General features: G+C 40.2%; 1 protein-coding gene across 2 annotated transcripts in view; it reads right to left on the reverse strand.

The window, feature by feature from the left end:
• gjc1 (gap junction protein gamma 1) overlaps positions 1-14,363 on the reverse strand; it is a 44,501-nt gene that overhangs the window by 14,767 nt on the left and 15,371 nt on the right. Inside the window, exon 2 of one of the 2 annotated variants that reach the window (XM_026164312.1) lies at positions 2,833-2,930. The exons of the other annotated variant lie outside the window; for it this stretch is intronic. The gene's annotated coding sequence lies outside the window, so the exon portion shown is untranslated. The remainder of the gene's footprint in view (positions 1-2,832; positions 2,931-14,363) is intronic. 2 annotated transcript variants of the gene reach the window in all.

Below are 14,363 nucleotides of genomic sequence, written 5' to 3' on the forward strand. Positions count from 1 at the left end.
CACCCTTATCATAGGAAGTACTCTTTTTTTAGATTTGTAGGAAATGAGCTGGATACATAGGCAGCCACCACTATAGAAACATTAAATACATCAGAGAGAGCAAAGGGAAATTTAATTTTCTACATTATTCATGGATTGAACTATATGTGAACCCTAAATTAGAAGAACAAGGAGGAACAGCACAAAGATAAAGCGTCAGACTATGGATCAAAATGCCCTTTTCTAACTATGACATTATCACATATAATGTGACATTATCACGCATGAATGTTTAAACACAAGTTTAAAAAAGGGGGTGGGGTCACTCAGCTGGGCTTCATCAGTTTTGTCTGAAAATGCTTGATCATTATAGTCATCTGTTTAATTTGATCATCTGCAAAATCTATTTCCTCTGTGAAAAACCCTTCCAGTGAATAAATGAAATTAGAACAGAAAACTGCAGATTTTAAGAAGTTGATAGGATCCAGTTTGGGACCTGTGGCTGAGTTGTTATACAATCTCCTGTCCTGTATAACAATGCCAGTAGTTCTCGCTCTGCGACAATAATTTCCCCTGCTTGTTGCATTCAGGGCATTCCAGCCTCTCTACAGGAGGTAATATTAAATGAACCTCAGTCTACCGTAAGCAGCGCTCATGGACTTATGGGCATATAAAGTAAACACAGGGGGCACTCAGATTTGTCTTTGTATGTATTTTTTCCAGGCAACTACTGGAGCCTAAGAAAGCATGCCATAAATGAATGCACACTCTAAATAGCATTAAACAGTAATGAACTGACCAGCCTGCTATATAATCCAGAGTACAGAATGCCCATGTCCAAAAAAAGAAATAAATTAATTATTGTTCATACTGTATCTCTCAAGCTAAAAAAAATAATAGTGTCAGGTATTCTTTTAAAGATCATTATATAAATTACATTCATATTCAGGTGACTTCTGATCCTTTTATTGGCTATTATAGAGCATGTTGTATATGAGTTCTCTGTAAGGTTCATGTATCTTCATCTTATGTGTGGAAATGTTTAAAAGCCTTTTTTCCTCCACGATAAAAAGCAAAAATCCTGGGAAATAATAAACTATTGTTGATTTTTATCTGTGCCATGGAGCAAATTAATTAATAGAGGGAGGATGGATGCTACAAGCGCAGGTTCATTATCATACACAAACATGCAGAGACTCACGAGTGAACAAACACATTTGGGCTGTTAAATATTTGCAGTTCAGAGAGAGGCTGCCTCCTTGACTCGGGCTTTGTGGATACAATTCATTATCAAACAGAGCTGAATTCACAGATAAAGCACGTACAAATCATGAGGGAGTACAGCTCAGTGGTGGAACATTTATCTGTAGATCAACAGGTTCCCATTTTGCCTCTTCAATTGCTGTATGTAAACAGGAATCTTTGCACATGTGATAAAGCTCTGCTGCATGTCAGAGGCAACACGGTGGCAGACAATAGAAAAGCTTTCTGCTCTGTGGAAAGGCTTTAGGGGAGACAGGCTAATACCACATATTCTCTGAATGTGCTCCTTAGATCTGCATTTTGTTGCTGCTCGTTTCTTTTCATATATCTTCTTTTAGCAGAATTCAACCATAAAAACCCTGCATTTAAACATCTTAAAATAAACGTATTTTATCTTATAATGCTATCATCACACAGTTATAGCTGTGTGGATAATAAGGCTTTAGATGGGCGTGCATTTATCTACTCTAAATGCATTAGTTATAAAGCAAGCTAATGCCAGTGACAGTGAACAAGATTTTGCAAACCAGTGACAGCATTTTTTTAATTTTAGAAGAGATAATCTATGCTGCAAATGGCATAGAAAAGAGACAAAAAGTGCAGAAATTCATATTTGCTGTTTGACTCTCATATAGCTGCAGCCATTAGTTGGAGTAAAACAGACAACTGCTTTTTTTTGAGATAGTAAATTCTTAAAAGGTTTAGGTTGTGTGTTCCTATCACACGTACATCACTGAGCCACACTTCATCTCATGCCTCGCCATAAAAAGCCTCATTTAACTCATCGGCCGCAGATTAGATTAACATCTGTAATTAGTGTTGAGGAGACGAGTTAACCTGAGTTGAATGGATACTTCAGCATGCGTATGTTATCATACATAATCATGCAGAGCAAGTCCCCAAAACACCCACGCACACAAAAACACACTGCTATCATCTCCTCGGGCTCACCTGCAAATATAGAGACCTGTCAGAGAAGGACTGAGGAAGAGGAGCAGGGCAGATGGAGCTGAGGAAGAATCTGTGGGTCTGTATTATTGAATCAAAGGTGTGTAAAATATCCACTCAATGAGAATAAAATGTGTGGTTAATTTGAAATAATGTTTCCCGTAACAACAAAATGTGTTCCTATGGAAAAAGCAGATTGGCTATTGGCGGTGTCTGTGTATATACTGTATGTGTGTGTCTGTATGCATATGTGAGGCTGACTCACAATTATTATTTCTTGTTGTGTCTTCAGGCATGGATGTATTCAGTGTGCGTGCTTGCCTGTGTGTGCGCATGCGGAGCACCTTACCCACTGGTGACAGGTTCTAAGGGCAGAAAAAGTGTGTGTGCGTGTGTGTGTGTGTGTGTATTTTCCTGCAAAGTACTGTATGTCATTTATTCCTATTCACATTATTCACATTCTCCAGGGAAGTGGCTAGTCTTTCATTACAGTGCGCTCACTTGTTTGACGGTTCTGCTCCTGAGGCGATTGCTGCTGCTAAATATCACACACCTGGATGCACAGTGTGTGCTTTTCCCTCTCATCCCAAAAAACCTGCTATCATGCTTTTAGTGTCTAAAAAAATCATACAAGAGTTTCACCTTGATGAGCCTTCTTTAGAGGGGCCATACAGCACATGTAGGATTACAGATGACTTCTTTTACAGCAGCGTATCTTTAATACCGCAGGAGCTGAAAAGCTGGGCAGAGGGAAGATAGATAAAGGAAGAGAACAGTTCTTTAAATATGATAAAACATAGAAGTGCATTATAAATACCACACCACTGGTTCCCAAACTATTGCTGCAAAATAGGAATTTAATTTGCGGGATGGCAAAAACATGCTGCACATTAATGCAAATGGTAATATGTGTGCATGTATTTTTATGGCTTTATGTGACACAAAAGAGTCACAGCTTCCAAGTGGAGTAGGACTACCTCTAATAAATGCTAACAAGAGATTTGTACTTCTGCATTAAATACGCAATATAGGTATACTGTGACCGTAAAGCCTTCTGAAAGCCAGAACCTACACAGTAATCTGACACTTCAGATACACTGAGGAAAGCCACGGGCAGTTTTTTTCTTTGTGCCATGGTATATTAAATACATTATATATACTTAAATGTTAGTGCTGAAATTCCAATTAACAGGCAATTTAATGGTTCAGCTCCCATTAGACTGGTGAATTGTCTGGAGTCAAGTATGCCGGGCTTTTTGCTTAATATATTACCCAACAGGCTACTTTAAAAAAGAAAAAGGTCCTGCCTGGAACATATCTTAGTAGTAAATATACAGATACAGTGAGGGAACTTTAAGATAAGCTAAAAATAAACTTTTTTGTCCCATGGGGAAACTGGTCTTTGACAAGGAGTTCTAAACATAGTTGTGTTCACATAATAAGCATAATATATTACGCCAATATAAATAGACTAATATGCAAAATCTCAAATATAACCATGCAGAATCTTTGTTGACTTTCCTTCCTGGTTAAAGTTAAACTTTATTAATATGGTCCATCTTTTTCAGGCCCACTGGTGAAAATTCTTAAAACCCCTGTGTTTAACTTCTTCATACTTTCCCCGTAGTATGCAGTACTGTAGAAAAGCCTTGAACCCGCCATCTTTTCCTTATTATATCTTTATTTTGCATCCAAGAAGCCAGACTTTTTTTTTTTTAAGTGGTGTGAGCAATAGTTCTCCAATCTTTCTAAAGGTCTTTCAAAGTTGTTCTCTGGACATTGGCTGATTGATGTCTTGTTTACAGTCCACTCCTTGTACCTAGCCAATTTTGTACCTACCCCATACAGTACATACACAGAACGGCATGTAGTGTGGGTCTAAAAGATAGGAAGAAACTGTACAGTGGATGACAAAAGAAGAAGTGGCAAGCCTAAAAAAAATAAACTGTTGAAAAACCATGTATGAGAGTGATGCCCTTAAGAAAGGAAAAAATTCAGCTATGACCAGACAAAAAAAAAAAAGAAAGTAAGAAAGAAAAAAGCCAGTTTAGCTCACTGGGTGAGCAGGCGACCATATTCCATAAGGCAAATGTTCAAGTCTGACCAGTGGCACTTCACTGCATGTCTCCCCTTCCTTCTTGTTTATTTATCACTGCTGCACTACCCAATAACAGAGAAAAATGTCCCCCAAAATGGTCTCAGTGGGAAAGTGGCTGTCAAATAGCTATTATTAATGAAGGGAAACAGGGAGAAAAGGCTGATGTTGACTGAAAATCAGTGCCAAGAGGACTTACGGAGTGATGAATCCAAATTTCAAATATCTGGTTTAAACCATCATCAATATCTACAGAGGTCAGGAGAGAGGTATAACAGTGAGTGTCTACCTGTAAAACACAATGGCTCTGGAATGGTTTGCTGCTGGATTTTAGCCAGTGGTGTTGGGGATACTGATGAAATTATGAATACAAAAATGTTCCAACGTACCATCAGCTTTTGATTCATGATGCCAGATCCAGAAATTAATTGATTGGAAACGGCGACAGTTATCCCAAACATACTGCCAATGTGGTAAAAGCACACCTGGACAGACCAAGACCTCAACATTATGGAAGCAGTGTGGGATCGTCTTAACAGAGAATGGAAAAAAAAACACCCAACAAAGAAGAGCTTCGAATGTCATTCAAGAAGCCCTGAGAACTGTTCCTGAGGACTACTTAACGAAATGACAAGAATGACTTACTAAGAGAATTCAGTCTGAGCTGAAGAATAAAAGTGGTCGTACCAAATGCTGACTTTGTTAGAATTGTTAGAATCTCATTTTTTTAAACAAAATGTAAAGAAGTGAAGGGTGGCTCAAGACTTTTCCACAGTACTATAGTTTCTTTGTAAAGTCAGCACCACTTTTTTAACACTTTTTTAAGTGTACTGATTGCTAGATTTGGAATCCCATGATAGATTTATCAAGGTGATAATAACCTGCTTATGATCCTGAACCCAACTGCTGCTGTCAGGGTAAGTGAAACCAGACGGTGGAAAGATATCCTGGGTGTGTTGGAGTTGCTCTGTATTACCGGGCCTGGAGAGGCATACTATGAAGCTAACAGCCAGAACAACAAATATGGCTGTCTTTTTACGGTGTTACCATGGTAACACATGCTGAACACATAACATGTAGACTGTTTATCACCAATCAGTAAGATTAATTTGAGAAGAATCTGACAACAAGCGTAAGTGATTTCAACCTCCTGTTTATTAGTATATGACACAGTGAGAATTCATGTACTGCTGTCATGTCAGAATTAAGTAAGAACACACACAATAAAATAAATATTGCATATTATCTTGAGTTAACATATACATTTTTTCTAACTTCTCTGCATGCTTCTTTTGATCTGCAGCATTACTCTCTTGTCCTATCTGCAATGGCAATCTTCCCTTTTACTGCTATATTTTTCTTTTCTTTTAGAGAGCTCTGTCACACATTCCTCCAATAATGCATCTGCCTTGGAGTTGGGGGGGGGGGGGGGGGGGGGTGAGAGAGATTCAACTGGTCAACATTGTGCAGAAGAAGAGTCAAATAATACATCAAACGTCCCTTCTATGTGAGCGCAAGCAGAGCCTGAAGAAGAAAGGCTGGGCTAGTGAAAACAAAGAAAACCGATTGCCCGTGTGGAAATGTTCATTATCTCTGAGGTTTTATGTTTAGTGAAGACAACTAAGAAACTAAGAAATTTGTCTATGTTAAACTTGCCTTATATCTTATCCCTTTCTTGAGCTTTGTTTCTTCATTTTTGTGTTATCTTGTGTTTTGGTTCATGTCTGTTACTGTCAGTAGCAGCAGTTGCCCGAGTGTTTCTGTTTCTGTCTGCCTTCCTTTCTTTTTGTTCCCATGTTCGTCCCTTTGTGTTCCCTTATTAAGTGTTAATATTCAAGTCTATGGTACTCTCTTTTGTTTTGTCCGGGGGTTTTCCTCCAGATTTTAAATGCTTGAAGGTTCGTTTTCTTCTATGTCCTGAGTTAAAGATGCTTTGTGACAGCCTGCCTTGATTCTCTGATTATTTTGTTTTCTGATTAACTGTTGTTATTTGCATTCCTCTGCATCTCATTCCCCTCCTTTGTCTAATCCCTAATCAGTGATCTCTGTATATATAGTCCAGTCCAACTTTTTGTCTCAGTGTGTTTCCCAAGGCTTTGTTCCAGAAAGCAAGTTTAGTGAAAGCTCTGAGTTTGTTGACACATGAGAGAAATTTCTGGCTTTTTTGTTCTAGAAAGAGACTTTAAACTTAAACTGTGTAAAGTAAAGTGTGCGTGTTAGTCCCCATAGGGAAATAGTTCCTCTGCATTTAACCCATTCACCCAGTGAAGCAGTGGGCAGCCACCAGTGCAGCGCCCGGGGAGCAGTGTGTAGGGACGGTACCTTGCTCAGGGGTACCTCAGGGTAGCCGTTCAGTGGAGTCGAACCCCCGACCTTCCAATCATGGGGCCACCACTCTACCTACTGAGCTATCCCTGCCCCACAAGAACTGTGTCAGGTGCCAGGGTCAACAAAGTTTCTCTTTGACTCCTTCACGCCTGCTTTTTCATTTGTGTAACTGATGTCCAAGCACCTTCACAAGCACTGAAACCCTGGTTAGATATTGGTTGTGTTTAATAATTAGCATTTTTTTTTACTAATTGGTCATCTATGCAAGGGCACAAATGATGATCGCTGAATAAAATATAGCAAAATAAAATATGAAGTCTGTATCTCCATGACTCGGGTCAGTAAGGCAGTTGTCAGGTTGTCTGCTAGTTTCTCTACATTAAAACATTTAGCATGGATTAGTGTATTCATCAGCATTTTAAGAAGAAGAAGAAGAAGAAGAAGAAGTAGTAGTATCAGTCACAATGGTGAATAAATACCTGTCATTGTTTATCAGTTGGAGATTTTGTGAATATTTTAGTTGAAAGTTGTAATGTGAGACTAAATGTAGTTCAAAGTGAGGTTTTTGAATACAGGCAGTCTGTGTCACTGGATTTTATGCTGAAATATTTTCATATATTCAAATATAGTCATCAAATTATGTTGTGCAAAGTCTGAACCATTGTTTTTATTGAAAATAAACTAAATGAATTTTAATGAATCTAAATAATATCGCATGTCAAAGTAATCTATTTTTTTATCTCATTATTTCATATTTGTCCTTTAGGACCTGCATTTTGTCCTTGTCAGGGTGAAGCTGGATAGTTTTAACTTAAAGATCAAAAGTAAAATTTGGTCGGGTTTCACCTTTACCTGTAAAGGTAAATTTGGACGACTGCATAGATGACAATTACATTTTTCTCCCCTGGTGTTTATGATGAATGGTAAATGGCCTGTATTTGTATAGCGCTTTACTAGTCCCTAAGGACCCCAAAACGCTTTACAAGCCCAGTCATCCACCCATTCACACACTGGTGAAAGCAGCCACATTGTAGCCACAGCCACCCTGGGGCGCACTGACAGAGGCGAGGCTGCTGGACACTGGCGCCACCGGGCCCTCTGACCACCACCAGTAGGCAACGGGTGAAGTGTCTTGCACAAGGACACAACGACCGAGACTGTCGGAGCCGGGGCTCAAACCGGCAACCTTCCGATTACAAGGCGAACTCCCAACTCTTGAGCCACGATCGCCCAAATGGCATCATTCACATAGCTTCATAAAAATGAAGCCGCTGTTCTTCATTTACTCATTGTCATGGTGAATGCTATCAGAAATCCAGTGATGATGGCTTCATTTTTCCAGCTTTTCTGCAACTGAAAACTAAGAGTTTTCCACCAAGGATTAGACTCAGGCTTTGTTGAACCTGTCTTCTGGAGCTGGGCCCAAGTTTGTATTCCATTTCTTCCTTGGCTCCTCATGTTTAGACTTTGACTTTTGGGGCTTTTTTCCCCTGTAGTCTGTATTTGGGTCCTCAAATCCAAAGTTGTGTGACAATGATAAGAACATTTTAAACCATCCATCCATCCATTCGCTTCCGCTTATCCTTTTCAGGGTCGCGGGGGGCGCTGGAGCCTATCCCAGCTGTCATAGGGCGAAAGGCGGGGTACACCCTGGACAGGTCGCCAGTCTGTCGCAGGGCCAACACACAGGGACAGACAACCATTCACACTCACATTCACTCGCACATTCACACCTAGTGGCAATTTGGATTATCCAATTAACCTATCCCCACAAGCTGCATGTCTTTGGACGGTGGGAGGAAGCTGGAGTACCCGGAGAGAACCCACGCAAACACGGGGAGAACATGCAAACTCCACACAGAAAGACCCCAGCCTGATGGTGGAATTGAACTCAGGACCTTCTTGCTGTGAGGCAACAGTGCTAACCACTGTGCCACCGTACATTTTAAACTTTTAACAAAATCAGCAAAGTTGCTCAAACATTTTAAGTGTCAGTGTTTTTTTCTTTTTTATTTAAGTGTTGATATCATTTCTATTAAAAGTAACTATTATAAATATTACTTGTCACCTTGAACAACTGTCAAAATGTGCACATAGGGGAAAAGGTCTTAGAAGACAGCTTTTTTTTGTTTGTTTTTTATGTTCAGTTTTGTTTGTCTGGTTGAAAAACAAACAGCAAGAAAAAAAAACCCTGCTAATTTCACACACTAATAATTCTTTATTCAGGACGTGGTAGATGTGATGTATTTAAAATTATGTAATATAATTCTGGGGGCAAGAAAGGTATTTTTAAATATAGATTTTAGTCATATGCAAAAAAAAAGTCTCTGCATAGCTGTACTTTTTTTTAACTAACATTAGGACTAATTAGGTTGAGCTGGCTGTGTAGAGCCACTGCATGTACTGTCCTATGTCAGTGAAGGACTTTGGCAACCCACTAATGCAGCTGGATTTGCATTGAGTGAAATGAAGCGAAAGTTTTAAATGGCATCAGTCTTGCTATTAAAGCAAAGCAAAACATCAGACAAACAGGGAGGAGCAGCTCTCTCCTCCATCCGTGTGTGTGTGTGTGTGTGTGTAGTAACTGGGGGAGTGCTGTCCCTCGCCTCTGCTCAGTGTGTGCAGCAGCTGCAGCTTTCAGCCTCGGTCTATACTGTAGGGGCCATTCTGCTGTCTGAAAGACTGATAGGAACAAAGAGCAGAATGGTGATGGAGATGAACCAGAGGAGAGCTCTGATGGTGTGTTTCAAACACACTTGTTCCCTCTCTGCTGCTTGTAATTTGACATCAGTGTGAAAGGAAAAACAAAAACCACTCTTCCGGATCAAGAGCTAAAGTAGGCTTTTTGGACAAGGGGAACACAAGGGTCAATTTCAAAACTCTTGACCAGAGGGTGGCAAAATCTTGACAGAAATTGAAACGAGTACACCAGCTCCTCCCGCCTTCCCTGATTCGTTGCTATCATCTGTCTGCCATCTTAAAAAATAATGGTTGCTGACATATGTCCAGTTTACAAATATGATAAATTGGAAAACACTTCCAGCAATGTAAATTCTCTTATTCTATAGAAACAACATACAAATGCATAAAGGCAGCTCAGCACATATGGCACCCACAGTCTAAGATACTTTAGGTTCCACCTGTGTTCACAAGGGGCCGCCACAGTGGGTAACTCTGCATGTTGGATTTGCCAGATTTGCGAGATGATGCAACTCAAAGGGATTTATGTCTCCTCCTAGATCCAAACTGAGACTCTTTCACTCGTTGTAAGCTACTACACTATGGAGCCACTATGGTAACCACAGGCTAATGAGACAAAATCAGAGCGCATGAATGGAGTCCCCTGTTTCAGCTCATGGCACTGAGAGCTGAGCAGAGACAACGCTCTCATGCAACATCCCAGTCAGTGCCAATGCACAGACAGCAAAAAAATGAAGCTTACTCAAAGGCTGGCTCACAGTATAGAGGTATTATAATAAATGAAATGCAAGGACTTGGCTGACTAGTGTTTCCTTCCCCCACAATCCGCTCTATCTCACTGCCCACCCCCACAAATCCCAATACAGTCACTCTTCCTGCTGTTTGCCATCTCCATCCCCCCCTCTTCCACTTCCTTCTCTTCATCATCCATCAAGAACCATAAGGACTGACTCTCGCTTCCTACATATCAGATACACTGCTTGATTTGCATAATGGCTTATTCCATTAGTCTGAGGCCACGTGAAGCCAACAGCCCCTTATATAGACAATTTAATTATACTACAAGTTTAGAAAAAAGCTGCATTCACACTAGAGTCCAAATTTGACTTTACATGTGATGTGCCTCTTCAACTATGAATTATTTAAATTAATTCCTTAAAAAAAAACACTTTTTCCTTAAATCATATATTATTAGAAAAAAAAACATGTCACCGTTTCCTAAAGCCCAAAAAATATCCAGTTTGCTTGTTTCACTATGTCTGATGAATGTTTGCAAAAGACATTTAGTGTAGTGTGTAATCCCATAAGATAAAAACAAATCGATCAATTTGGTGAATCAGCTTTAATATTAGAGCACAAGAATCCAGGTGCAATTCTAAATGATTTGGACTTCTTCAACATTTATTGGGTGTCTGTGCTCCACTTGCATTTGCTCTGCGCAACTTAACAACAGCAATCACAAATCTAAGTTCACCTCCTGCCACCTCCTGTTTTCCTTTAGGGGATTCCAACTCCAAAGTTGAGAATTAGCCAGCAAGTCTTCTCTTTTCAAGTCCACTCTATGCTAGTAATAAGGTTTCTTTCTATTGTTTTATTGGTTTCACAAGCTGATTGGCTAAGAAGAAAAAATACATCATGCTAGAGATTTTTATTAATCTGACAGCCAAACGTGTTACAGATATAGAAAGTATTAAATCAGGTTATTACAACTTAAATTTTGGAACAACACCACATGTCATATTAATTCTCCTTCACTTACCTGCTTGGTAATACTCAAAGCCCTTCCTCTAAACACTGTTTCTCCTTCTCTTTCAGCTAGCACAGAGGGACGGTGTGGCTGAAGCTCACTGAGACACTTTCCCTCTGGACCCATTATGGATCCTTATTTATTCTAATATTCAGCCCACCTCCTAATCCTTATAAACCATTCACTCAATCAAATGTGATTGAAGTTTAGAAAAGAGTATAGAGCTGTTGTTTTTTCCAGATGATAACTATGTAGGGGACTCCTTAAATGCCACCTGCTTCACAAGGGCAATATTTCCTTTTTCTCTGCTGTGTTGGTAAATTAAGATTTCAAATAAAAGTGGAGAGTGGTATGAAACAGTGTGTTCATTTCATCTCTAATGTACACTCACTGGAAACTTTGCTAACTACATTTTGCTAGCAGTGGGCTGGACCCTCTTTTACCTTTAGAACTGCCTTGATTCTCAGTGGCATAGATTCAACAAGGTGCGAGAAATATGCTGACCACTTCTGGCGAGTGTTTGTGAATTGTAACCTCAGTTTGCTGTTCTTAGCTAACAGAAGTGGCACTAGGTGTGGTCTTCTGCTGCCATAGTGCATTTACTTCAAGGTCAGAAATGCTTTCTTATTCTTTCGTTGTAAGACGTGTTTATTTGAGTTACTACTGTTTTCCTATTAGCTCGAAGCAGACTGTCCATTCTCCTCTCATCTCTGGCCTCAACAAGGTGTTTTCACCCACTCGGCCCATTCGCTGTAATTCTCTGGTTGTGTGGGAAAATCCTATTAGATCAGCAGTTTCTAAAATACTTTTACAAGCCCATCAGGCACCAAAACCCATGCCTTCTCCATTTTCTTTCAAAGTAAGTGACTCTGAAAGCGGCATTCTGAAGCTCAGTTGAACTTCAGCTGGTCTTGTTAGCCATGTCTACTTGGCTGATTAGATATTTGCATTAACGAGCCACTGAACAGCATACCTAATAAAGTGGCTGGTGAGTACACATTTGCCATTGTATATTAGTGGGGAATGTAAAGTTGTCAAAATCAAATGTTGTTTTCATGAGGGGATTCTTCCATCGTTCTTTTCTGTGCTGTACCATCACAGAGGACCGTGATTCAAGGCAACATTTTAATAGTAATGGCTGCGCTATGATATTTTTTTTTAAAGCAGACACTGCAGTAGGAAAATGGAGGCACACTAGCTCTTTCTTGTTTTGTAAAATGTTTCATTTTGATGTCAGCCACAAGTTGCATAGTTGAGGGATAACAAAGCCTTTAGCTATGCACACAAAAAGCATAAAAGAAGCAGCAATTAACTTAACTTTTTTTGCTGGAGACAAATTGCCTTGAGGTTTTTCAGGAACAAATGAGGCTGAAATGATGCCGTTTTAATGTCAATTAGCTATGGCTTTTTCTTTTTTTTCTTAACTTCTTTTTTTTTGTGTCGATGGAACCCAGAGCAGACACACTATCGCGCTCTTATCCACGCGGGGCTTTGTGTGCTTTCAGTGTGACATGGAACCGATGTGAAACAAACCACTAACAAGCCCAGGGAGACAGGAATAATCCACCACAGTGCAAAAAGATATGCCAACTGCAACACAAGGGTCAATTACCACACACAAACATGCACACACACAGAAAGCACAAATTCTCCACTTATTGATGAAACTGATTTCTTGCACTCTGTCATATGATTAAAGAGCTGGCTTATGACTGACCATGAATAATGGGTCCCTGAGCTCAGCTACACTGACCTTAGAGGAATGATAGTGGGAATGCATGGGGAAAAGACATATGGGTTAAGCAAGGTAAAGCGGGAAAGAGGGAATGAGATGAAGGGAGTCTTAAGAGCATTAGGCTGCTCCTGTGCAGAAGCCCAGATTCACCATGAAGCTCATTGTCTCGAGCCAAAGCAGACCTGATACCTGCCAACAGCGCTCATCCGCCCCCCTGCTGTCAGAGCTAACTCTGTCAGCGCTCTCCATACAGATGACAGACTCGCTGTTAATGGAACATAAAGCACAAACAGGTCCCAGAGGATTATTACAATGCAACAACAGTAATGAGTGACTGATTAGCAGCGGCCCTATGAAGCTACCCTTTTCTTAATACCCAAAATTTGACTTTACAAACATTAAGACCATAACTTCCACCCCTACATCTGGCGTGAAATTGACACTCAAAGCATCACATGTGGTGGACCGTTAATGCTTCATCTATTTAGGGTGTGACAATGAGTCAATCAGTTTGAAACACGCATGACTTCCCGCAAAAATTAATTAGCATTGTTTAATGAAATGTGACTTTCAGCCTGCGGCGCCGCACTGTTTAAATCAGACACGTTAGAGGAGAAACCGTCGGCTTCAGGATCCTCTGTTGCTCCAGTTGCAGCAGCTCCACTCACACATGCTGCCAGGAAGGAGAGCACACAGAGGCCAAATGCCACTGCCAGCCACGGTTGAATTTGTTTACTGCAGATAAGTAGAGACATCCTTGCCATCACAGTGACTGAACGCCGAGATGATGATTTTGGCTCAGTTTGTGTGGAGAAAGGAGGAGGGATCCCGCTGCATTCAGGGTTCACGGTGGCATAAATGTGAGTGCATTCACAAACATGCATGGGAGCATGTGCACACACGATGCATAGAGGAGCTCCCAGTGCTCTCATTAAGATTTTATTTGGGTTAAGTTAATGACACGGACCCTTGATAATCTGCAACTGAATCTTCTGTTAGAATAAATTATTTAGTTAACACCGATAATCTTGCCACCTGTGGTGTGCAGCCAGAATACTGAATGACTACCAACATCTTCAGTGTTTTAAAATAGCTTTTGAACAGAAATCCTTAATTCATCTTAATTTTCTAATAATTAAATTTGATAATAAATCTTAGAATTACTTTCGTAAGCCCTGAATACTGATCTCTTGCTTTCCCCCTGCATCTTCTCTCTTCATGACTTGTTTGCTTCGAGGCAATACTTCACCCTGTGCTAGGAGCTGTTAGAGGTCAAGTGTCTTGCTCAAGGATGCACCAGCCAGCCAAAACATTTGAACACAAAACTCTGACCCTGTTCCTGTTTCATCTGACAAATCCAGAAGACATCAGTCATAAATATAACAGGCCAGCACTGGGAAACTGACTGGCAGAGGACACGGATTTTTCAAGTTATTATACTTTAATATCTAGATAACAAGTCTCTGTCAGTGTCACAGCATTCATCAGCCTTCATTCACTTTCATCTGACTGCACCATGGATGCGATCACTCCACTGTCACTGTATTTTCCTTGAGGAGTAAAGGAAG

Source organism: Astatotilapia calliptera, chromosome 4 (assembly GCF_900246225.1).
Source record: "Astatotilapia calliptera chromosome 4, fAstCal1.2, whole genome shotgun sequence".
NCBI lineage: Eukaryota > Metazoa > Chordata > Actinopteri > Cichliformes > Cichlidae > Astatotilapia > Astatotilapia calliptera.